Here is a 27,990-nt window from a genome sequence, read left to right as displayed (position 1 = left end):
GTCGGATTCTCCGCAATGTCCACGGGAAGTTTCTTGCCAAAAGCCCTTTTTCTCTCCTCAACAGTAAAATGGTAAAAATGAATTGCTAAAAGCCCTTTTTATAGGTTTTTTGGGTAAATAAATGGTAAATTTGTTTATTTTTTCACCATGAAAAGGTATTTTTCAAAGTATTTTTATCTATCTTCAATAGGTATGAGTAATGTGTTGGTTTTTGTGCAGGATAAAGGATTTTCAGGGAAAATTGTCATTTTTTACAAACAAAAACATCAAAGTCATCTTTAAGCCCTTTTCTAACTCCTAAAACATGAAAAGATTTCCGAGCGTTTCTTTTACACTCGTTAAAACGGAATTAAAAGACGGTCCTCTTATAGCCCTTTTCTGACCGTAAAAACATGAAAAGATTGCTGGATTTTTGTCGTTTCAAATTCGATATTGGAAATAAAACGACGTGTCCTTGATCGCTTTTTACTTTTTAGCTTAGAGACACTAATCATGAAAGTAATCCTTGGTCGTAAAGATCAAGCGGTTCTCTCAAGTATTATTTTATACTTTTTCGGGCTTGGGAGACACAAATTTATGAAAAAGGTCAACCCTGGAGTCTTCTTAAGTTTTTTCAGACTCTCTAAAATTGAAAAACACCGAGTTTCTCCTATACTGGACTCGTTAAAGTTTCACAGTAAAGGACCTGTTCAATTACAAACAGGAACGGACCACTCCTTCTTAGGGTTCGAATCTAAACTAAGTTGGACTCATCCGAAGGATGAGCTTATAATCAAGCATATGTTATCCTCCTCAAGCTTGTAAAAAATAAAGAGGTACTTGCCAGAAATGGTGGGGAAAAAGAGAGAAAAATGAGCCTATTTGTTATCCTTTGTCTCAGAAAAACCTTATCACCACTCTTGAACACGAAACTTTTCATTCACCTAGGTTGGGAAATCCTTTGCCTAACAGTTGATCAAACCACATTGAAAGTATTCAGCCGATTTCTGGGTATTAACTTTGGGTCAATTGTCACCAAGCCATCTGTTGTGTCATTACGTGTTCAAGAGGTCACTGCAAATAAACCATTCATCTGCAAAATACCTGTCATCCATATTGACCATCCCTGAGTCAGTCCTTACAGCTACATTTCTTCAACTTGATCTATGATTTCTTGTTGTGGGCTTGCCTGCAACGGGTCGCTTTCTATCGACATCAGCGCATTATCTAGAAAGATGACCTAGAAATCGTCAGTACCTTGAACTCTGCATGCCTCAATGCCAGGTTTCTCGCATTGAAAGAGGGCCTTATCCCATTGATGGTGGACCTGATTAACTTCCTCCAAAGCATTATAAATACAGGCATTGGGCCAGAGGGAGGGGAGGTTGAAAGCTGAACATTCCTAAGGGTAGATGCAGCTGAAATTAGGACTCCCTTATAGAGCTTGAGAGGATAGATTCCATTCCTTTCTTAGCTTCATTTGGAAGTGGGTGAGCTGATCAAGGTAAAGGAGAACTCTTGCTGGACCCTGGGAGGGACCTGCACAACACCAAGGCACTGGTTGTAATGGTTTCTTTTGTTTCCAATTAATACAATTAAGTTCATTTTTCTCAACAAGTTGTTATATATAATTTGTTTCATATACGCCTTGGTCTTTATGATGAATATGTTTTATTATATGAGTTATTCAGGTGCTATGTAATCGTTTGCTTGTTAGTGAATGCAGGTTTCAAAGAGAAGGAGGAGCTCATCTGGATCGGAGAGGCTTGGCTGCTACAAACAGCGTTGGACTAAAGGTATGATTTAAACACCTGGTTGCTTGTATTTTAAATGCATATTTAGGGAAAGATAGTGCTTGATTGTTTTGTTTGTCACTAGAAAGCCTTCGCTTCTAGGGAGGTCGGTTATGTCCGCAAAATTGACTCTTTCCACATGACAGAGAGTTCTAAATGACTGTCACTCTGGAGCATGTGGCGGTCATATGTCTGGGTATGCCACAGCCCAAAAGATATTGCGCGCTGGCTATTTCTGGCCGTCCTTGTTTAAAGATTGTATTACGACAGTACGAAAATGCCACAACTGCCAGATTTTTGATCGTAAGATGCGCGCTCCACCTGCTCCTCTCCACCCTATAATTGCCATTGGTCCTTTTTCCAAATGGGGTATCGATTTTATTACATGTAACCCTCACTCGGCCAGGGGGCATGCGTATATCATCCTTGCGGTAGATTATTTTACTAAGTGAGCCGAGGCGATGCCTACATTCAAGGCAGACGGCAAGACAGCTGCAATTTTCGTGTTCAATCATATAATTGCTAGGTTTGGTGTCCCACAAGTGATAATCACTGATCATGGGCGTCATTTTCGAAACGTTATGATGACCGAGCTTACAGGTCAGCTTGGTTTACGTCACGGTAGTTCAACCCCTTATTATCCACAAGCAAATGGTTTGGTTGAATCCATCAACAAAGTTTTAGTTATCATGATCTGAGGAATCATTGGGATTCATCGGTCGAATTGGCACAACATGCTATTTTCAGCGCTTTGGGCGTACCGAACTTCAATAAAAACATCAACAGGGTTCACTCCTTTCCAACTAGTCTATGGTTTGGAAGCTGTGTTACCCATTGAGTGCGAAATCCCATCACTGCAAATGGCCATCGAGTTACTTCCAGCTACTTCTGAAGAGGAAAAGGATTTGTTATACTTAGCTCAATTAGATGAGAATCGACGTGATGCTGCATTGGTGATCGAGACTCACGCAAAACGTATGAAAGCTCAGTATGATCGGAATGTGACCCCTCGAAACTTTTCGGAAGGAGACCTAGTGTTATTGTATGATCAAGCTAATGATAAAATAGGCGCTGGGAAATTCGTTCCTATGTGGCATGGTCCCTATATTGTTAAGCGAAAGCTAGCAAAAGGGGTCTATGAGTTGGTAGACTTTGATGGGGACTCTTTGGGTAAACCCAAAAATGGCCTTTACTTGAAGAGGTATTGTGCTTAAAATAATGGGGTATGGAGATCTTTAGTTAGGATAGTTTTCTTTCTAGCTGATGTGTTTTAGTTTAAAAATAAAAGTGTGCTTAGCTTAGAGAGTGTTTTTCATCATTATTCCTGCTTATCTTGGTTTTACTCTAGATATTGCAGATGTCGATGCCTCTCCAAACATACATTGGATTTGCTGATGGTGCTTGTCATAATACACGGAACATCTCTTCCGCAGCTTGGGTTATCTATTAACCCTCTGATGAGTTAGTTTCTATGCATGGGGTAAGTCTTGGTCAAACAACAAACAACATTGCAGAGTATAGTGCAGTGATTGAGTTATTATCTGAATCTATTTCATTTGGGATTCGGAGTTTGATAGTGAGGTTGGATTCTGAATTCATTGTATTACAGCTTAATAGAGTGTATACCATTAGAAATCCAGTGTTGTTAAGATTATTTTTGAGAGTGCGTCTCTTGGAACGTGAGTTTGATTACATTGAATATCAACATATTCCAAGGTCTTTAAATACATTAGCAGATGCAATTGCTTCTCGAATGTTAAATAGACATTTGCAATAATCATACATGTAAATTTAAAACCATTCCATGATATGATTTACAAGATAAACCGGTAATAGTGATATATACATATATATAGGAGTGTGTCAAAAAATACATCGTCTTCGATCATAGGTTGAAAAACACCTTATGATCGGCAAAAATGATAAGTACAAAAAACAAAAATGTCACATGTTCCCACAAAAGGCGATCATCCTATCACTGGTGATGATCTGTATAAGAAACCACTGCCCGAGCCACCTTGCAAAGGAACCTCCTAAAAGGTCTCGGGACTCCAATCACATAGCGCTGAAGTGGACGAGGAATGTCGTCGATGGTGGTCGCAGGAATATCTCCTGTCGAGCACTCAAGATGACTCTCCAACTCGGCAAAAACCTCTGCTGATTCATCCTGTGGGGCTGGCGCGGGTGCAACTGGTTGCCTCCTCTCGAAAGGCTGAAGAGTGGCTGGTCGCTGTGGACCCACATCTACATTTGAAATTTTTACTATCAGTTTTGAGACGATGAAAAATATAAAAAAAAAATTAAATAGGGAAAGTTGAAAAGGATTTTATCTGACTCGTCCCACTACTCTCCTGGTGGAAGAGCCATGTCTGGGTTACCACGGAAATCTATCCCAGCGTAAGGGAAATCCTGAATGCAAAAGACCTGGTTTTCCAACCATTGGAAATACTTAGGTTTGAACCGAGCAACCTCTGTCCTCTCGTCCGGGTGATGGGCCATGACTGCGGCCCATCGCATCAGTTTGGGCTCTCGAGGAAGCCTAGCTCCAACAGTAAGATGCTGTGGGATCAGCATAGGAACCCTCTCCAGGCCAAAACTCATGACCAAAGCCCCATAACCAAAGGTCTTTAGTCGTCCGCTCTTGGCCCTGGTCTGTTGGCCTTTCACATTGGCCAGAACAGCATTGCACCAGTTGAAGATGGTGCCTTGAAAGCAATCAACTGCCATACGCATCTGGGATCCGGTGGCAACATGTAATGCGGTAGCTCTGCAAAGTCTGGTGACAATAAATGCAATCACCATGAGCTCACGACGGGATATGGTATTTATGTTTATCCCTTTGTCTTTAGCCTGGCTGTTGCAGTACTCTAGCCGGAGGCTATCGACAAACTGGCCACCTGGCCTAGTCCCAAATAGAGTCAAGTCCTCGCCTCTCTTAGGCAAACCAGTCAAGAAACAAATGTCCTCCGGCTCGATTTCGAGCCGGTGTCTGCCAATGAAAAAGCACTGGTCCTGTACGCTCCACCTGTCAACCATCCACTGTAAGAAATCTACCTGAGCCCTCATGCCAGGAATGGTCTAGAATTTATACAGTCCGCATGCCTTCAAAGCATCAAGTGAAGGCTGATGATTCCATGTGGCGGTATCCACGTCCTCATGCTCCCGTTCTCGCCAATCTAGCATGATATATTCTCTGCATCAAGTATAAAGATTAATTAGATTGCTAGAAAACATTTTGATTGGTCCATTTTTTAGGAATTTTAGGTTGAAAACCCTTGCTGCGGGGTACGCACCCTCCACGTTAGACATAGTTTGTGGGTCCGCACTTTGTCTACACGGAAGGTGCGGACCCCGAGCTTTTTCCCAATGGAGAAAAAGTTGGGGTCCGCGGGTTCGTAATGGTAAACCTGCGGACTCCCACGCGCGGGTTTTGCGCCTAAAAACTCTCCCAAAAAACAAAATGAGGGGTTAAATAAAAAAACTAAACAGTTGAAAATGAAGAGTAAGATGATGTGGATTACCTGGAGAAGACGGCGCTCGATTCCGACGGTTGGATTTTCCACAATCTTCACGGGAAGTTTTCTAAGCAAAAGCACTATTTTCTCACCCAAACTCGAACGGTAAAAATGAATTGACAAAGGCCCTTTTTATAAGTTTTTTGAGTAAATAAATCACAAATTTGTTTATGTTTCACTTTGAAAAGGTATTTTGCAATGCTTTTATCCATTTCAAACAGGTATGAGTAATGTTTGTGTCTTTGTGTAGAATACAGGATTATTCAGGCGAAATCTATCATTTTCAACGAAAAAACAAGTAGAGTCATCTTTAAGCCCTTTTCTGACTCCTAAAACATGAAAAGATTGCCGAGCGTTTCTTTTACACTCGTTAAAACGGAATTAAAAGACGGTCCAATTATAGCTCTTTTCCGACCGTAAAAACATGAAAAGATTGCCGGATTTTTGTTATTTCAAATTCGATATTGGTTATAAAACGACGTATCGTTGATCGCTTTTTTACTTTTTCGAGTCAGTGACACTAATAACGAAAAGTACTCCTTGGTCGTAAAAGATCAAGCGGTTCTCTCAAGTATTATTTTATACTTTTTCGGGCTTGGGAGACACAAATTTACGAAAAAGGTCAACCCTGGAGTCTTCTTAAGATTTTTCAGACTCTCTAAAATTGAAAAACGCCAAGTTTCTCCTATACTGGACTCGTTAAAATTTCACAGTAAAGGACCTGTTCAATTACAAATAGGAACGAACCACTCCTTCTTAGGGTTCGAATTTAAACTAAGTTGGACTCATCCGAAGGATGAGCTTATAATCAAGCAAATGTTATCCTCCTCAAGCTTGTCAAAAATAAAGAGGTACTTGCCAGAAATGGTCGGGGAAAAGAGAGGAAAATGAGTCTGTTTGTCATACTTTGTAACCACTCTTGAACACGACACTTTTATTCACCTGGGTTGGGAAATCCTTTGCCTAACAGTTGATCAAACCACATTGAAAGTCTTCAGCCGGTTTCTGGGTATTAACTTTGGGTCAATTGTCACCAAGCCATTTTTCGTGTCGTTATGTGTTCAAGAGCTCACTGCCAATAAGCCATTCATCTGCAAAATATTTGTCATCCATCTTGACCATCCCTGGGTCATTCCTTGCAACTAAATTTCTTCAACTTGATCTATGATTTCATGTTGTGGGCTTGCCTACGACGGATCGCTTTCTATCGACATCAGCTCATTATCTAGAAATATGATCTAGAAATCGTCAGTACCTTGAGATCTGCATGCCTCAATGGCAGGTTTCTCGCCTTTGACGACAGTTTACATCATCGAAGGATTCCGTGATATGTTCAACATCAACACATTTACTCACATCTCATGGATTGTACTGGGTACTTTGAGAGCCATTGACATCACTAGTGGTTTCTCTCACACTTGTTAACAGTTTACATCATTGACTAGTAATCAAGTGGTTTCTACCATGTTCGACATCAACACATTTATTCGCATGGATAGAATCGTACTATTTCGAGAAGTAGAAATGAAGACCCTGGATCTAGTTTCCACCATCCAGGCTGCGAGGAATTTTGTACTCATTATGTTGTGGACTATTCATAAAAGATGGTTGCGTCCATAATGTGTTCACATGAGTCTATACTTATGATGTTTTACAAGATCATTTCTATATCAGAGCAATAGATAGATTTCTAGTAGTTTTGATCTAAGTATGGGAATGCCTACCTCTGCGATGATATGATCTCATATATATATCTTGCATTGAATTTTTTTACAGGTTTCGACCGAGCTCTCCACAAGATAATCCTCGAAATGATAAAAGTAATTCACTCTTCCTATATGATAAATGAAATCCTCATCTACTACAGACTTTGCACTTTAGGGGGTAATATGTTACACAAAAATATCGTCACCATGATTATTTGCAGTCAGTATGGGTCAATCATCACTTGTATTGTCCTCCTAAGCAAGTCTAGGACCTCAGCTCTTCAAATCAAGCTTTGGAAGTGGGAGAAAGACATTAAAAAACAATGTAACTCTGGTTTCGCACTTTCTCTCATGGTCACCTGTGGTCCCGCACCTTCTGTGTACAAAATCTGTGTACCTACCCACTCTGTTCCTAACGGTGCAGGTGCAGACCCCTGTGAAAGTCAAAAGGCGCAATTTTTATCTTAAAAAACTCACTTTGGGTTAATTCTAGAGTTTTCTAGAAGGAATTTTGACGTGGATTGTTCGCTCTGAGGTGGTTCATGCATCCCAAAAGAGAAGGAGCTAATCCCTTGACTAAAGGAGCTATCCCTTTGAAGGAGGGATTTATCTCTTTGAAGGAGGACCTAGTAACTTCCCTCCATTGCATTATAAATATAGGCATTGGGGTGAGGACTAGAGAGGTTAGAAGCTGAACATTTTGAGGGTAAATGCTGGTGAAATCAAGACTCTTTGGTTGAGCTTGAGAGGAAAGATCACATACCTCTTGGTTCCATCAGAGAGTGAGTGAAGCTTGTCAAGTAGAGGAGACATCTTGTTGGACCCTGGGAGGAGCTTGTACAGCGTCAAGGCAAAGGTTGTAAAGTTCTTCTTCTTTTGAATTAATACAATCAAACTCATTTTTCTCAACAAGTATCTCATGTTATTTGTTTCATGGACTCCTTGACTTTCATGTTAAATATGTTTCATGCAATTGGTTTTTCAGGTGCTATTTAATTTGTTTGCCTTGTTTGTGTTTGCAGATTCGCGAAGAGGAGCTCATTTGGATCAAAAGAGCGAGGGCATCCACAAGCTTGCGTTGGACCAAAGGTAGGCCCTAAAAACCTTTGTTTGCTATTGTTTATTGAAGCATATTTAGAGAAAGATAGTGTCTGGTTGGTTTGCTTGTCGTTAGGTCTTCTTTAGATTCTAGGAAGGTCTATCTTGTCTGCAAGATCGACCCATTCCGCGCGACACCTGCCCTCGCATCATATCACAACAACCTCTTACGTAATATGCGATCTAACTTTACGCCTCGATTTTGGCAAACCGTTGTTTTTCTAAACATGGCATATTTTCATACGTTATTCCTTTATGACTTGGTTATAGATCGGGGTGTCGCTCCTTTCTTTGACCGCTGGGACAACCTATCGCATTTTGGGGGGGATGTTCACCTTATGATTCCCCGGGTTATGTGTCAGCTCACTATTCGGAAAAGATAGCATACTAGGAAATGGCACGGTTTAACGACATGACATTTCTATTTTTTTCTATACAAGTTGTTGTTCATAACTCATTTCTATTGCATAATTTGTGTTTTTTTCCAAAACTGAAGATCACTACTCTCTCTGTGTTTCAAACAACACAAGCAGCTGCTGTTCCATTGTGAATCCACAGTGAAACCATGGGAGGCAGGGCAGTTCGAAGCAAACCACAAAAGTTGGCAGTCTCCACTGCTGCTCGGGAGATCTTGGAAAGAGCAGGGTGGCTGACTTATCTCAGTCGCCTGAAGGAGTTCAATGAAACAGTAGCAATGGAATTTCTGCAGAATCTGCAGGAGGATCACTCCATGGTGCGGGGAAAGCAAATAGCAGTCACCGACGATATAATTGCCGAATTCTCGGGACTACCAACCACCGGACCTGTATGGACATTGAAGAAGGAAAGACTCCAGAAGATCATGGAAATTTTCCAGGACGAAGGCTAGAGCTTAACAGTTAAAGGGAAGGGAGTCCTGCCAGCAACGCTAGGAGAACCCTGGGCAGAACTAGCAAGAACAGTGCAAAGATACATCACCTACGAGGGGAGAAAAGACGTGGTAAGGCCACGACACCTTAAACTCTTAGCTTTTCTAAAACAGAAATGCTCTGTAAACCTTCCTGCACTTTTGAATTCTTTACTCCATGACGCCGCACGAAGCCTGAAAAAGGCACAGCATGTAGAATCGGTTGTCAGCCACCATGGATTAATCCGACTAATAGTTAGCCATAGTCTCACCCAGAAGCAAAGCAGCTGGAAAGAATTAATTGCAATAATTGAGGGGAGAGCGACAAAACCTTCCCCAAAACGTAAACATACTCTAAGCACACTAGAACGTCTGGAAAAACGCAGAGAATTAAGAAAACAAAAACCTGTTGTAAGCACATCTGAACGACCAGAAACCCTCCAGGAATCAGAAAAATGAAAACATGACACTGAGACATCGGAACAACCAGAGAAACGCAGAAAATCAATCCAATTAGCCCGGATAAGAGGAAGGCTGGAAAAACTCCAGGAAAGCACTAGCCAACCAGTGGTAATTGAGGATGAACAACCCTCACGACCAGAGATAGAAGAAGAATAGGTTGAAGGAGAAAAAGAAGGGGAGGCCGAGAAGGCTAAGTGATCCAAAGAAGAAAATGATGAAGTAGCCGAGCCCCCTGAGACAGAAGTTGAACATCCTGAGACAGAGGCCGAGCCCCCTGAGACAGAAGTTGAACATCCTTAGATAGAAGTCGAGAACCCTGAAATGGAAATTGAGCATCCTGAGGCAGAAGATGGACAATCCAGGCAGGAGGAGGAAATGGGATAGCAAGGAGGCATCCCACCACAGGACCCAGTGGGAGAAGAGGAATTAGCCATAATCTTGGCCAATATGGGGGAATATGGCCAACCTTCCACTCCACCATACCTCTGCGACAAACCCCAGGAAGAAGATGCACCTAAAAAAACACATGCAGAAGAGGCAGAGGAAGGAAATCTGCCCGTTCATGATGAAAAAGAGATAGGAGATACTGAGAGGGAACAATTTGTTCCCACGGCACCAGGAGGAATTCCAGAAGAAGTAAGAATAGAAAGCGAAGCCACATAATCAGCTAGGGTTCTTACCCCGGAACAACCAGCACAAAATAGTGAAGAAGTACCCCAGGAGAAAGATCAAGGGACTAGTCACGGCCCAGAATGTAGCAAAAAGCCTGTTGTTCCTTCTAACAAAACATTGGAAATTAGAGAATTACGAAAGGAACAGCGGAGGTTATTGAGCATAATAGCCCAGCCCCACCAGCAGATCAGGATTATGAAGGCAAGGCAGAGGACAAGAAAGACCGTCAGTAAGAAAAAGATGACCACTGCAGTAAGAAACCGCAGGATAAAATGGCGGAGGACTAAAAATCGCTCTGTTGATCAAAACCCTGCCCAAAATCCGACTGTTGTTCCAATTGAAGCTGAAGACCCAGCTGTTGTTCCAAATGAAGCCGAAGGCCCAGCTGACATTCCAAATGAAGTTGAAAGTTCAGCTGTTGTTCCAAATGAAGCTGAGGGACAAACTGTTGTTCCATTTGAAAAGGAACAGCTGCCAGCTGGTATTCATTTTAAAAAATAAAAAGACAACAAGGAGATTCAAACAGAGGCACCACCCTAAGGGGTGATAAGGGTTCTGAACTCAAAGCAACAAAACAAGAAAGTTCAGGTAAAACCCCCGGCCTCCACTGATGCATGGAAAAGAGATCCAAAGACAAGGACCCTGCACAAAGGATTGAAAGAGGCTCAGCAAGAGATAGAGAGGCTTAGAGAGCAGACAGTCCCTCGTGAGAAGTATGAAGAACTCCAACAACAACTACGGAATGTCAATCAATCTGAAAGCCAGGCCTTTGAAGGGTGGCAAAAGGAACAGGAGAAAGTTGCAAAGGTAACCCGTAGGTTAGATACTGTTATCAAACAGATGGATACCTTGTGTTCTTTATACAATGACGTTTTAGCATGTAGGGCCCCTGCCAAAAACTATGCTTTGTTTTTATTGGAACGATACTTGCAATTAAAGATAAAGGCTGTTAAAGCAGGTGCCCCGATACAAATTAATACTGTCAATGACTTTATAGATTGTTGTAAACATTATGCAGTGAAGGTCCAGAGATTGCTATGTGAATTCTATTTGCATAACCTCATGCTAGATTAGGAAACTGAGTTGAACCCGGGCCCTTTTGTTGGGGACATTCAATTGCAAGCATTCATCTCATTCGGGGTCAATCAGATTAAATGGCTCAAAGCCTATAACACTTTCAGAGACAGGAAAATGGCCTAGACTTGTGGGTAAGGGCTGAGCCTAGGAACCCAGCACAGCTATGGAGAGCACATAGAAACCTTATGAGAACTCCGGGTGTCATTGAAACATTAGGGCTGTCAGGCGGAAAGAGTCGATTGTGCAGACACAGCCAACCTCCCTAGGAGCCTAAGACTCTCTAGTGACAAACAAGACAAACAAGAGCAATCCTTCTCTAAACATGCATTTACTATATAAGAAATCAAGTGTTTAGATCCTACCTGTAGTCCAACGTTGTTGTAGCAGTCCAGCTCCACTGATCCGGATGAGCTCCTCCTTCACTTTGAAACCTGCATACACTAACAATCAAACGATTAAATAGCACTTGATAATCTCATAGAATAAAACATATTTAACACATAGACCAAGGAGTACATGAAACAACTCATAAATAACAAGTTATTGAGAAGAATGGACTCATTTGCATTAATAGGTAACAAAAGGAACAAATACAACCTGAGCCTTGGTGTTGTGCAAGTCCCTCCCAGGGTCCATCAAGAGTTCTCCTTTACTTTGACAAAGCTCACCCACTTCCAAATAGAACAAGCAAAGATGGCAATCTCTCCTCACAAGCTTCTAAATGGGAGTCCTAATTCCTACAGCATCTACCCTTAGAAATGTTTAGCTTCCAACCTCCCCTCCTTCTGGCCCAATGCCTGTATTTATAGTGTTCAAGAGGAAGTTAATCAGGTCCACCATCAATAGGACAATCCCCTCTTTGGATGGGATAGCTCCCTTATTGATGGGATAAGTTCCTCTTTGGTAGGGGTACATGAACCATCTGGAGGCGCTTCATACACGTCGAACAACCTTCTAGAATGCTCTAGAAATAACCACAAGTAACTTTTTAAAGATGAAACTTGCGCATTTTGACCTTTACAGGGGGACGCACCTGCCCCTTTACATACAGAGCGTCTTTGGACGCAGGCATTGTGAACATTGAGTGCGTACCCACAGGTAAGGTTGAGAGAACCTGCGTACCCAGAGATAAATACATTTATAAAGACTTTCTCTCTTCTTGGAGTTTGACATGGAAAGAAGAGGCATAAGACTTGCCTAAGAGGGTAGTATGACTGTTGATAGAGCCATACTAACTGTAAATAGCCATGGTGACATTTTTTAGTGTAACAGATTGCCCCCTAAAGTGCGAAGCCTGTAGTAGATTAGGGTTTCATAAGATCTAGGAAGGGTGAAGCGCTTTATCATTTCAAGGATTATCTCGTGGAGATCCTGGTCAAAACCTGCAATTTTCAACACAAAATACATGTATAAGATTATATCATCACTGAGGTAGGCATTCCCATACTCAGATCAAAACTTTAACTAACAGACTAACTACTCTGATACAGGAATGATCTTGCAGTACATCATAATCATAGACTTTTGTAGACACAGTATGGGCGCAGCCATCTGTTTATGATTAGTCTACTTAGATAATGAATACAAAACTCCTCGCAGCCTGGATGGTGGAAACTAGATCCAGGGTCTTCATTTCTTCTTCCCGAATTGGTACGATTCTAGCCATGCGAATAAATGAGTTGATGTCAAACATGGTAGAAACCACTTGATTACCAGTCGATGATGTAAACTGTTAACAAGTGTGAGAGAGACCACCAGTAATGTCAATGGTTCTCAAAGTACCCGGTACAATCCATGATATGTGAATGAATGAGTTGATGTCGAACATTTCACGGAATCCTTCGATCGAAAGTCAATGATGTAAACTGACGTCAAAGGCGAGAAACCTGCCATTGATGCATGCAGACTTCAAGGTACTGACGATTTCTAAGTCATCTCTCTAGATAATGTGATGATGTCGATAGAAAGCGACCCGTTGCAGGCAAGCCCACAACACGAAATCATTGCTCAAGTTGAAGAAATGTTGCTGTAAGGACTGACTCAGGGATGGTCAAATGGATGACAAGTATTTTGCAGATGAAAGTTTTGCTTGCAGACCTCTTGAACACATAACGACAGCACAGATGGCTTGGTGATAAACGACTCAAAGTTAATCCCTGAAACCCGGCTGAAGACTTTCAAAGTGGTTTGATCAACTGTGAGGTAAAGGATTTTCCAACCCAGGTGAATGAAAAGTGTTGTGTTCAAGAGTGGTAATAAAGTTTCTTCTGAGACAAAAGATAATAAATAGGCTCATTCTTCTCTCTTTTCCCCCACCATTTCTGGCAAGTACCTCTTTATTTTTAACAAGCTTGAGGAGGATAACATATGCTTGATTATAAGCTCATCCTTCGGATGAGTCCAACCTAGTTTTGATTCGAACCCTAGGAAGGAGTGGTTCGTTCCTGTTTGTAATTGAACAGGTCCTTTACTGTGAAATGTTTAACGAGCCCAGTATAGGAGAAACTCGACGTTTTTCAATTTTAGAGAGTCTGAAAAACTTAAGAAGACTCCAAGTTGAACTTTTTCGTAGATTTGTGTCCCTCAAGCCCGAAAAAGTATAAAATAATACCTGGGGGAACCGCTTGATCTTACGACCAAGGAGTACTTTCATAATTAGTGTCACTGACCTGAAAAGTAAAAAGCGATCAAGGACACGTCGTTTTATTTCCATATCGAGTTTGAAACGACAAAAACCCGGCAATCTTTTCCTGATTTTACAGTCAGAAAAGAGCTATAAGGGGACCGTCTTTTAATTCCGTTTTAACGAGTGTAAAAGAAACGCTCGGCAATCTTTTCATGTTTTAGGAGTCAGAAAAGGGCTTAAAAGATGACTCTGAGGTTTCACTTTTTCGTAAGTTTTAACGAGTTCGAAAAAATGATAAAAATATACTCATATGTTCGACTTTCAATTTAATTTACGAGCAGGAAAAGACGGAAAGAACTCGGCATTTTCATTTGTTTTACGAGAATGAAAGATAGCAAAATAATCTCGATATTTTCATGAGTTTAACGAGTCTTGAAAATAACTGAAATAGACTCAAGATAGGTTTCATTTTTACAAAATCTTGAAACAGAGAAAAACTATGCTTCAAAGTAGTTTCATTTTTTACACAAGCTTGAAACAGAGAGAAAACTGTGCTTGATGCCCCCTAAGCATAACTGCTAGAGTGCATGCCCCCCCAGATTCATTTCATTCAACCAGTTGGATGAAATGAAGGTTGAGTTACGAGATCATTTGAAAGACTCAACCTAAAACTGTAAGAAAATTATGCAAAAAACTAAAATAACTAACCTAAACATACAACATTTATGAGATCTAGTCAATCTCTCCACTCAAGTAGAGGAGGATTTGTTTCATTTTTTAACGAGCTTGACACAGGAAAAGAACTATGCTCGGATTCGATTTCATGTTTATGCAAGCTTGAAATGAAAAACTATGCTTGTTATAAGTTCACATGCCCCCAGCATAATGACGCAAAACGAGGTACATGCCCCCCAAGCTTCATTGCATTCAATGAGGTGGATGGAATGAAGCTTTACTTTCAAGATCTTGGAAAGACTTGTGGGAGTTGTTTCATTTTTTAGCGAGGTTGACACAGGAAAAGAACTATCCTCAAAACCCTTGTTTCATTTTTTAAACAAGCTTGACACAAGATAAGGAACTATGCTCGTAACTACTCTCTACAATCTACCTAACAAAAAACTTTACTCTAAAAACCTTGATTCATTTTTTAACGAGCTTGACACAAGACAAGGAACTATGCTCTAAAATCCTTGATTCATTTTTTAATGAGCTTGACACAAGACAAGGAACTATGCTCTAAAATCCTTGTTTCATATTTTAATGAGCTTGACACAAGACAGGGAACTATGCTCATGACTATGCTCTACAATCTACCTACTTAACCTACCCTTGTTTCATTTTTAAACAAGCTTGACACAAGACAAGGAACTATGCTCAAAAATTTCGCATGCCCCCAGTTTAATGATGCAAAATGAGGTACATGCCCCCCAGGCTTCATTGCATTCAACCAAATGGATGAAATGAAGGTTTACTTTCAATATTTAACTTGAAAAGGGAGTTGTTTCATTTTTAAGGAGGTTGACACAAGAAAAGAACTATCCTCATACCTGATTCATTTTTTAACGAGGTTGACTCAGTAATAGGAACTATCCTCAAACCTGATTCATTTTTTAACGAGGTTGACTCAGTAACAGGAACTATCCTCAAGCTAGCCTGATTCATTTTTTAACGAGGTTGATACAGGAAAAAACTATCCTCGTACACACTGATTCATTTTTTAACGAGGTTGACACAGTAAAAGGAACTTTCCTCACACTCCTTGTTTCATTTTTTAATGAGCTTGACACAAGACAAGGAACTATGCTCATGACTTCTAGTTTCATTTTTTAATGAGGTTGAGACTAGAAGAAACTATCCTCACACACACTGATCATGGCTTCCAACTGGAAGAAAGACATGTCAATGGACACACCTTGATCATGGCTTCCAAAAGGTCTTCATCAGAAGGAAGAACACTTCTCTGGAAGGAACACATGTCAAGGGACTCAAAAGGGATAAGAACATCATGTTCAAATAATCCCATATAGTTTTCCATGTCAATTACCGGATCTAAATCAACAGTGAGAGGCTCACTTACATCGGTAACTGAAAACATGGGACCGATTGCCACATAATTAACCCGTGGCAGGGTAGATACCACTTTAGAATCAGGAACATTTAGGGCTGTCATACTATTGGTAGTTGAAACAAGACTAGGGAATGAAAGCTGGTCTACAGTCACAATACTGCCATTGTGAGGGAAAGACATCACGCGAAAGAGTGTCGATACGACAGCTTTCATTGCATAAACATAGTCTCGCCCAAGGAGTAAATTAAAATCCAAGGGACCTCGAACTACCATAAGATCAATACAGACAGTTTTACCTTCCAAGGTAATAGAAAAATTAGGAAGGATCCCTAAAGGTTCACTAATGGTTCTGTTAAAAGCTTTCAGATTCTGTGTAATAGGCGCAAGCTGAGGGGAACCCAAAGCTTTCCAAACAGTTGAGGATAAAATACTAACAGAAGCACCTTCATCTACCTGTGTACGATGTATGTCCCTACCACCAGCCTTGACAATGATTTGGAAAGGGATGGAGGAAGGAAGACGAGGTTCTGTTAGTCTATTCCAATCAAAGGAAAAGACCTCAGTGCTTGGAGGGGGTTCTGTAGAAACAGGTGAAATGCCCCCCGGCATAGAAGAATCTGATGTAACAAGAAGAACCTGAGCGGTATGAAGCTCACTCTCAAAAGGGAAAGTGGGATCGACCGAATGTGAAATTGAATCGACCACTTTATCAACTAACGGATCATCAACCTGAGTGACATGAGTTTCACTCTCCAATGGAAGAGTGTGATTGACTGTACTTGAATTTAGATCAATCACTCTGTCAGTTGACGGTAGGTTGGGAGAAAGTTTACGGTAACCAGTTGGAAATTCTTGCTGTAGAACAGTAAGGTTTTCCAACAATGTTGAGGCTTCATCGATGTGAGGGCAAAGGTGAGTTTGATGACTCCCTTTGCATAACTTACAAGGAAACCTAACTTTACCCTTTTTCCCAGGAACCTGACTATCACTGGTTGATGGATCAACGGAAAGTTGATGAGATTTTTCTGACCATACTTCCAAGACCTTTGGAATACCAGGAAAATTGACAAGGAAGTGGTCACCCTTACAAAGCCTGCAAGGGTATTTGGGTTTATGATGCATGTTGGAGTTTTCCTCAACACAACTAACACTTACAGCCACGGTTGGTTGGTTGACTTATTTCTTATCTTGCTTCTTCTTCTTCTTCTTCTTCTTCCCTTTCTTCTTCTTCTTAGCCTCTTGGTTACTAGCATCAAGGCTTTTACCAGGCGAAGAGGAAGAAATGGAGGAAGAAAAATTAGGCGAAGAAGGTAAAGGGTCAACAGAAGGTTGGTGATGTTGAGATGGTGAACTCTGTTGAGGTGAAGCATCCGGTTGAGATGGAACAATTGGAGTACTTTGGGCCAACGAAGTTGAAAATAACCATATCGGTAATCCTATTGTAAATCCAGGTAATGACAAAGTAGCCATATAAGGAGGACCAACATTTCCAAAGTAAGGAAAAGTACTAGGATTCTCGTTAGGAGGGGTTCCTAGGTTGGTAAATTCCGGAACATTTGCCATTATATTCAACTTCAGTGAATTTTATTAACAATTTAAAACTAAAATTAACAATTCACAATTCACACCTAACAATTAAAATTCACAATTCACACCTATGGTCTCTAAAAGTAAAAACAAACAAATTAACACGCGCTATCAAATCTAGGAGTCAAACCACACACAAACAGTAACCTTCCGGACCGAAAACACTAGTTGGGGATGAAATCCAACATCGCAGAATTCAGTACAGAAGTGGCGGGTGGAACAGTTACCCCGGCAACCTGCTTAATGAATAGACTGGACCAAGTTCCTCCACTTTAACCATCTCGAGTGAAGTGAACCCCCCAGAAAATCCAAGTGAGTCTAGCCGACGTCTGCTCCAGGTACAGTGGGATATTCCCTCCACCGTCACCTTGGGTAGAACCCTAAAGATAATGGTCACTAAGTTTACCAACAGCAACAAATGCACCTGGGGGAACAGTCTACACTCCGACAGCATGCAAGGGCAGAGTATCAAGCTCAATCCCCTTGCCGGCTCCTTGACAATAATCCAAGGTTTACCGACAAGTGACCCCTGGCTCCTCGACAATGGTTAATCCGAGGTTTACCGTTTGTAATACGTGCGTGTCTGGCGTCGTTCCCAACGAGGGAGGATTGATCCCCTCACTGGTTCGGACACGAGCTCGTGCTTCTCCTTTAAGAGGAGCTTTCCCAGAGTACAAATGAAACAATTGGATTTATCCTACCACAAGATGAGCTACTTGTTTGGTTTTGCTGTCTTGGAGAGTTAATTACTCTCCTACTCCAAGACACTAGCCTGATCTATATTGGTGTTTCAGAGCCCTAGAAATGTAAAAATTACTAGATGAATTTTAATTAAGCGCTGTGTTATTAAGGCTGTTATTACTCAAATGGGTAAATGGATATGAAACAAATGGTGTTATGACCCGACTCAACTGAATGCAATCGAATATGATAATGTAATCTTTTCAATTCGATGAATCCTAACTAAAGTAAGGAGAGAGTTTCCATTCACTTCCAACAATGCAAAAAATCGATCACTTAAGAGAAAATATAACAAATTCTCTAATGTACTAATTTTATCAAGAAAAACTAATGCAAATCAATTCCAAACCATTTTTTTTATTTTTATTTTTGTGTAAATTCAAATCAAAGAAAGCTGATCTAAATCTACAATTGATTTTTCAGAATTTAAACTATGCAATTGTAATCTATGCACAATTCACTCGAAAAGTATGCAAATGTAATCTATGCACATTTTCCATTCATATTCTGAAAATGAGAATTCTAATTATGCAAATGTGATCTATGCAAGAGAATTCTCAAACACAAGACGATTCTAATGTGATCTAAGAACCAATCAAGTGCAAGTCGAGAAAATTGGGTGATTGTTCCAAAGATCAAAACATAAAAACACTCAAAGGCGATTAACACTCATACACAATTTAGCCCCCCCCGGCGAATGAGGGGGAAATTTTTTTGCAAAAACAAAAGCAAAAAGATGCAAAATTGTGAAAAGACTGAGACAAACCTCCAAGTAATGACCAAAGGAAATCAAATCAAGAATTTCTCAAAAAAAAGACTCAAAACACCCAATTGATGAAAGCTTAAAACAGGAATGCCAATGAAACAAGCTTAGTTGAAGATCTTTGACAGGAGACTAATGTATCTGGGCAGTAAAAACTAAGAAAAAACAAAATCTAAGAGGAAAAATGCAAAAAATGGAATTTTCTTAAATTTTAGCAGGGGACGCAGGCAACCCGTTAAGACAAGTGCGGGCCCGCTCTGTGCACACAGCGACAGTGCGTACAGGGACGCACTGTGCAATACTCAGAGGGTGCGTCCTACTGGAAAATTCAAGAAAAACTAAATTCAAACTAACTCTAAGCTAACCCACCCAAAAACAAAGTCACAGAGCCAAAAACCAGAAAATAAATGACTTTTCTCAGATCAAAGTTGCATACAAAGGAAAAGACTTTCACATCAATGGATTCCCCAGTGGAGTCGCCAATTTGTCAGGCGGAAAGAGTCGATTGTGCGGACACAACCAACCTCCCTAGGAGCCTAAGACTCTCTAGTGACAAACAAGACAAACAAGAGCAATCCTTCTCTAAACATGCATTTACTATATAAGAAATCAAGTGTTTAGATCCTACCTGTAGTCCAACGCTGTTGTAGTAGTCCAGCTCCGCTGATCTGGATGAGCTCCTCCTTCACTTTGAAACCTGCATCCACTAACAATCAAACGATTAAATAGCACTTGATAATCTCATAGAATAAAACATATTTAACACATAGACTAAAGAGTACATGAAACAACTCATAAATAACAAGTTATTGAGAAGAATGGACTCATTTGCATTAATAGGTAACAAAAGGAACAAATACAACCTGAGCCTTGGTGTTGTGCAAGTCCCTCCCAGGGTCCATCAAGAGTTCTCCTTTACTTTGACAAAGCTCACCCACTTCCAAATAGAACAAGCAAAGATGGCAATCTCTCCTCACAAGCTTCTAAATGGGAGTCCTAATTCCTGCAGCATCTACCCTTAGAAATGTTTAGCTTCCAACCTCCCCTCCTTCTGGCCCAATGCCTGTATTTATAGTGTTCAAGAGGAAGTTAATCAGGTCCACCATCAATGGGATAATCCCCTCTTTGGATGGGATAGCTCCCTTATTGATGGGATAAGTTCCTCTTTGGTAGGGGTACATGAACCATCTGGAGGCGCTTCATACACGTCGAACAACCTTCTAGAATGCTCTAGAAATAACCACAAGTAACTTTTTAAAGATGAAACTTGCGCATTTTGACCTTTACAGGGGGACGCACCTGCCCCTTTACATACAGAGTGTCTTTGGACGCAGGCATTGTGAACATTGAGTGCGTATCCGCAGGTAAGGTTGAGAGAACCTACGTACCCAGAGATAAATACATTTATAAAGACTTTCTCTCTTCTTGGAGTTTGACATGGAAAGCAAAGGCATAAGACTTGCCTAAGAGGGTAGTATGACTGTTGATAGAGCCATACTAACTGTAAATAGCCATGGTGACATTTTTTAGTGTAACAAGGACCCATGCACGAGGCACTCATTCGAAAAAGTTTAGAATATTTTCTTTCTATCAAAGACCTTGCCATTGATGTAGCTAAATTTCGGTACTGAACCTCTAATCCAAACATCCAGCTCAGGGAGCCATTTAAGTATGAGAATTTTCAGTTAGCTGCCAATCGTTTGAACCTCTATGGCGAAAGCATCTTGAGGGCAGGACCATCCTGGTTAGGATATAGATTCCGCAGTCCAATTATCTGGCATCCTGCACCCAGATATCAAGCCCTATATGAGATGCTTGAGGGTCAAACGGGCCAGTTCTTTGACTACCTAGTCACTCACCATGGTTGTAGGCCTCCACATGAGATTCCTTCTCCAGCTTACTCTCTCACTGCTTTGCATGTCAACTACAACGTTTTCATGAGGGCATGAAACAGGGTAAGCAGGGGGGTGTGTGGAGTACTAAAAAGGTATGTTTTTAATGATCATCTTAGTGGATTTTCAGTAGGACTTATGAATCTTTTACATCATGAATGAGGAAAACAATAGAGAATTGTGGTAGAATACGTGCAATTAGTATGCAAAGACTTATCCGCTGATAATTGTCATTCTCCTGTGCAAGAAAGGGTAGAAACGAGGAACTGCTGTTCCAAAGAAGAAGATAAGAACGGGGTAACTACTGTCCCTTTGACGAAGGACTGAGTACAGATGAGGCAAAGCAAGCTGAAGCAAACCGGTTCGGAAAAGGAGGAAAAGGCACCGGCTCGGTGGAAGAAAAAGAAGTGATTAGGGATTAACAGTTTTGCGAATCCCTCAGGATCTTCGATCCTAAGGGATCGCTGCTTTACTTATCTTATCACTTAGACATCTCCGCTGTTATCCTTATATAAAGGGATGACACTGTTAGTCTGGGGAGAGACTTTTATGTAACTTTTTGTTAAAGACTTAACTTTGATCATCGAGTCTCGTTGAACTTGGCTCATTATACTTTCTGTTTTATGCATTAATCTAAACTTGGTGATTATCTCATCTTCGCGTCTGGATTAGCTTAAAGCGGTGTACCCTTGAGGCTAAGGGCCCGGACCCGGCCCCGGAGGACACTTGCTTTTGTATTACTACGATTTGATTTCTGCGTGGTTTGCTTATCGTCACTAGTTGGTAATCTGATATGCTTTATAAGTTACATCACATGCTCTGCTAAGATTCGTTTATTAATTTTCTTTCCATTGACTCTGCATTATATTTTTAATACTTTCAGAGTGGATGAAATCTTATTAGATTCAACTGAACAGTGTTATCCTTATGTTATGAAGCTTCTATGCTAAGTATGTGTGTTAAGATAATTATCTGAAAGGTGTGTTCTTTATGATTCAGAATGCATGCTATTCCATTTGGAAACACAGTTGTGATTCCTATTGATGATTGGTATTAATCATATTACTTTCTTAGCATGTTATGTGTGTATGACTTTCACATGCTGTTCCATAATTGAGAGTTATTGTTGTTCCTTTAGTGGATTGCGTGATTTTCTTGGAGAATGAAAGATTGGAGTTTTGGTCACGATCAGAGCTTTTGAGTTGATAGGATAAAGTTTGATTATTACTCGCAAGGTTTAGTTATAGTGATTGCTTTTCCATTTCAGAATTGATGTTCCATTTTAAGCATTGTTGTTCCTTTCTAGAATTACCGTTTAATTTCCTATTCGTCGTTCCATTTCTATCTGCCGTTTCATTTACTCGCATTTGGTGTGAGAGACGATCTATGGCTGTAGTGAGCCTCTGCATTTACTTCCTTGCTCCCAGACCCATGATCCATGCTCTAGTTTCCTTTTCCATCAATTTCCAGAGGGATGGACTACTGCTGTCGGACCCTTGACTGATATTTTGAGAGTGTGTGCTTTAGTCATTTGAAGGAACTTAGTTATAGACAAGCATCCGTTTACTCTTGTATTTTGTATGACGCTGTACTACTTGCATTACTTGGACAAATAGCCTCAGATTGAGTCACTCTTTGAAATAACCAAACGTTCCCGGATTGACATATTAATGTGAGGTAATTAGAGGTGAAAGAGACCCTTTTTATAGCTCTACAGAAATCACATTAACAATAAAAATAGATAGAACATAAAAAAAATATGTAGAAGACAAGCCAAGACAAGAGGACACCAGATTTGGTGGATGCCAGGGAAAACTCCAATGTTTGGAAAACCCTTTGATAAATTCTTCTTATTATTATATCAAAAGTTTAGTAGAGAGAGAGTACAAAAGTCAAATTGACTTGCCCAATCAGAAGTCAAAACAACCCTGTCAATTTATGTAATCAAACTTCAGCGCTAACCAAAAAGTCAATGTTGGTCAAATCAACAATATTTCATCTTCAAAATAGCTCAGTTTTCCTCAGTCAAACTCGACCTAGTCAGGAGGTCAAAATCAGCCTAAAATATCTCGGTCAAACTTGGTGAAAAGAGAGAGAAAAATTGTTATAAGTTTTTGCGGTCAAATTGCCATCAACCATGACAACGACCCATCCAAAATTTGATAAAGGCAATAGAACATCCCTTGAATCTCATAATAAATGGGGGCATATACACATGAGATGATCCTTTAATTTTATCTCGTGTATATGGAAAAGATATCAGATGTTATTTAGAAGAGGAAGGTCATTATGATTAGTTTCAACTCGATGCAAATGTAAACCCACTTTGAACGCACTAAGGGGGATCTGAAGGACAACATCCAGTGCTCTTGTGCATATGTGGTTAAACAAAAAGGCCCCCTTTCATTTGCATGAAGTGTTCCTAGTACAAATCCATGTGAGAGTCGAGACCCTAAAAAAATGAAGTCTAAGTACATTGAAAGTATTGTCTATAAATAACCTCTCTAACAACCTGACACAAACATACAATGATGTCATTTACATTGGAGCTTGTTTAAATCACTTGAATTGTGTTACAACTTTAATCGCTTCCCAACAAAAATGCGTCATGCTTCCTTGTTAATGATGCTTCAACCCTATTATAGAAAAACCTCACAATGTAAAAGGAATTTAAAGATGGTGTAACTTTAATAGTGCCCCACATTCACCCCCTAGCTCACCACTCATGGCTAATTTAAGGCTATTTCAAGCATTAATGTGGATACTATCATTTTATTTTCTCTTATGTATATTATTCTACATTAACACAATTTAGATTAGCGGTTAAGGACTTAAGATTTAGGGGATTTCAGTGTCAGTGGTTAAGGGGTTAATAGTTAAGGTGTTTAGGTGGTGAATGGTTAGGGGTTAAGGGTCACAGGTTAATATGATAAGGAGTTATGGCTTAGGAGCTGGTTCATGGATTATAGGTTGGGGTTACTAGTGTCTTAAGATTTAATGAGTCAAGGGGTTTATGGGTTATGAGTTGTGAGTGTAGGGGTTAAGGGATTATGGATTGGGGATTAAGGGGATAGGGAATTTAGTGGTTATGGGTTAAGGGCTTATGGTTTGTGATAATTGAACTCCTAATCCCCTTATCACCACTTTTGGGGGCTCCCTTATCAATTGCTCTTGCTACCTTCCCTCTAGGTCCCCTAGACCTTATGAAATTAAGTTCTAAGCCCCTTTCTAATTCTCTAATGTTAGGATTATAGATCTTAGTAAATCATGCTTTTACCTCCGATCAACTTCTACCATCCATGATACCCTTGTGTCCCCTTGCCCCGTTCAATACACCATAACATACCTCCCCCCCGAAACCCTTGTGGTCATGCCATTCCACTTTTCCTAATGTTATGAGCCCACAAATTTGGTCCCAATGCCCCTAAAACTACACCCTTGGGCCCCATTGGCTAAGAGATTAAACACATTAGGTGTTATGGGATGTGATAAGGGAGCCCCTAATCCCCTTATCACAACTAGAAATAGGTTCATGAACACCATCGATATCTATTGGAGGTGTTGCGATGAAAGCAATAATGAATACAAAAGTTGTGTTCAATAAGACAAGGATCATCAAGATGTTAAACCATCCAATGTAAAGATGGTTTTCAATGCTAGTGATCTAGTCACATAAAATACCCCATAAAGTTTTGCTTTGGGACACCCCTAGGATTCAATAATTAATCTAAAGTAAGAGGATTCATTGCTAAGGTGTCAATGGAAACAACCATGAGTTGACACAAAGTGACACTTTGTGAGCCTTGCACACCTAGGGTGTCAGTTTCATCGTCAACAAGAAGCACAATTGACAAGTGGAAACATCTCACATTTAGGGCACTTGGCAAATATTTATGCATTTTTTTCCATCGAGGGTACCTTTCACATTTCCCAAGGCACAAATTACATATTTGGATGCATTTTGCATAACTTGTCGCATTCCACTAGCTTCATGCATGAAGAGGAGCTCCCATCCTTTGAGAAGATTTTGGAGGATTTTGTGGCATAGCCAAGGGTCACATGTATAAAAGAAGAACACCATAGACAAGAATACGAAAATTGGCATTTGTATGACATGGTGTAAAGGAGAAGGACATAGGTGAAGAGTACTCCATTTAGAAACATAAAAAAACTCGTTTATGTCCTCTTTCCAGAGAAGAGGAGATATCTTGTGACAAGAAGCCCAAATTGCCAACAACGGAAGACTTGGGTAAGGGTTTACTTCTTTCACACGTTGAGAGACATTCATGTATTTTAAGTTTTGTTTTATTGTTGAGTTCACATATTTGGAAGCACAATTGCACAAGTGAAAATAGGATGGTATTAAGAAGAGGAAGGTCATTATTATTTGTTTCAACTCGACACGAATGTAAACTCAGTTTGAACGCACCAAAGGGGATCTAAAGGGAAACATCCAGTGCTCTAGTTGTGTGTATGTGGTTAAACAAAAAGTCCCCCTTTCATTTGAATGAAGTGTTCCTAATACAAATCCATGTTAGATTCGAGACCCTAAAAAGATAAAGTCTAAGTACATTGAATGTATTGTCTATAAATAACCTCTCTAACAACCTGACACAAACATACATTGATGTCATTTACATTGGAGTTGGTGTAAATCACTTGAATTGTGTTACAACTTTAATTGTTCCCCCACAAAAATGTGTCATGCTTCCTTGTGATGATGCTTCAACCCTATTGGAGAACAACCTCACAATGTAAAAGGAATTTAAACATGATGTAACTTTAATAATAACCCACATTCACCCCCTGGCTCATCACTCATGGATAATTTAAGGCTATTTCAAGCATTGACATGGATAATATCATTTTATTTTCTCTTATGTATATTATTCTACATTGACATAATTGAGTTTAGCAGTTAAGGACTTAATATTTAGGGTATTTATGTGTTAGTGGTTAAGGGGTTAGCAGTTAAGGTGTTTAGGTAGTGAAGGGTTAGGGGTTAAGGGTCACAGGTTAAGAGGATAAGGATTTATGTCTTGGGAGCTGGTTCATGGATTATAGGTTAGGGGTTAGTGTCTTAAGATTTAATGATTCGAGGGAGTTATGGGTTATGAATTGTGAGTGTAGGGGATAAGGGATTATGGATTGGGGGTTGAGGGGATAGGGAATTTAGTGGTTATGGTTTAAGGGCTTATGGTTTGTGATAATTGGACTCCTAATCCCCTTATCACCACTTTTGGGGGTTCCCCTATCAATTGCTCTTGCTACCTTCCCTCTAGGTCCCCTAGACCCTATGAAATTAAGTCCTAAGCCCCCTTCTCATTCTCTAATGCTAGGATTATAGATCTTAGTAAACCATGATTTTACCTTCGACTTCTACCCTCCATGCTACCCTTGTGTCCCCTTGCCCCATTCAATACACCATAACATACCCCCCCACAACCTTTTTGGTCATGCCATTCCACTTTTCCTAATGTTATGAACCCCCAAATTTGGTCCCAATGCCCCTACAACTACACCCTTGGGCCCCCTTGGCTAAGGGATTAAACACATTAGGGGTTATGGGATGTGATAAGGGAGCCCCTAATCCCCTTATCACAACTAGAAATAGGCTCATGAACACCATCAATATCTATTGGAGGTGCTGCGATGAAAGCAATAATGAATACAAAAGTTGTGGTCAATAGGACATGGATCATCAAGATGTTAAACCATCCAATGTTAAGAATAAAACTCATTCCTATTCAATGAAATTAGGATTTAGATTTCCCACCAATATTTTTATGGGTTTCTTGCCATTTTGTTAGGACTATTTTGTTTAAATTGAGAATAGAACTCATTCCTATTAAATGAAATAAGGATTTAGATTTCCCACCATTATTTTTATGGTTTCTTGCCAAAATATTTTAGGACTATTTTGTTTAAAATGGAGAATATAACTCCTTCCTATTGAATTTCGAAATTAAGATTTAGATTTCCCACCATTTTTATTAGTATGTAAATTTCCCACCAATATTTTTAGGGTTTCTTACATTTTTTTTAAGCACTATTTTATTTAAATCAGTAATAGAATTCCTTCCTATTCAATGAAATTTTCTTTGAAAATGCTTTGGAGTATTTTTGTTGAAATTGTTTGAATACATGTTGGAGTCTCCTTGTTGGAGTTGATTTCCCATAGAAGAAGTAAGTTTACCATCCATAAGAGTTGAAGTTGTTTGAAGCTGTGTTGAAGTCTCTTTGTTGGAGTTGATTTTCCATCAATTAAAAAGCCATGCATATGAGGAGAGGAAATCAAAAGAGGTAAATTTATATTTTATAATCATGAATTATTTGAAGTTTTTTATTGTGATTTAAATTGATTTTAAAATTAAGGTTATTAAAAATATATATATATATATCTATATATATATATATATATATATATATATATATATATATATATATATATAGATATATATATATATATATATATATATATATATATATATATATATATATATATATATATATTTTATAGCAGTGAAATGTTTGTAGTTAATTTATATGATTTTAAATAGATCTCAACTTTACACTGTTAAATCAGTCAAAATTTTCCTACTTAATTAATTTGGAGAAAATCTGGATTTAAAAAATTCAGAAATTGAAGAGCTCAGTCTTTAGCGATGCTAGTTAATTTCATACATATCTGCTCTGAAATAAGCATCTTTAGCCATGCAAGTTCATTTATCTGCTTTGAAACTAGCGTCTTTAGCCATGCAAGTTCATTTATCTGCTCTGAAACAGGTGTTCATTTATTTTCTATGAATTAACAGGAAATAGGTGGTTTAATTTCCCAATACGATAGATAATATGCCAAATCGACTCTTCAGTTGTTCATATAATTTTTTTGTCCATAGGATATGTCCACAAGAACTCACATTTTTCAATAGAGAAGAGTTACTGGATTTGGACGTCTTTAGTAATGTCATCATAGATGCCTTGACTTTTAGAAGTATGTTGTCATAGTGAATTTGTACATTATAGGGAGATGTAACCTTTTGATGCCTTAGAGAAAATGAACGAATTGATATTTGCATTAAAGATACAGGGATCAAATATCACTGGTTTGGATGTATTCCCAGC

The sequence above is a fragment of the Pinus tabuliformis genome, chromosome 1_1 (genome assembly GCF_031772625.1).
Source record: "Pinus tabuliformis cultivar Carrire ecotype Pingquan chromosome 1_1, CPIR1, whole genome shotgun sequence".
In the NCBI taxonomy this organism is placed as follows: domain Eukaryota; kingdom Viridiplantae; phylum Streptophyta; class Pinopsida; order Pinales; family Pinaceae; genus Pinus; species Pinus tabuliformis.
Note: the sequence above shows the minus strand (reverse complement) of the source record.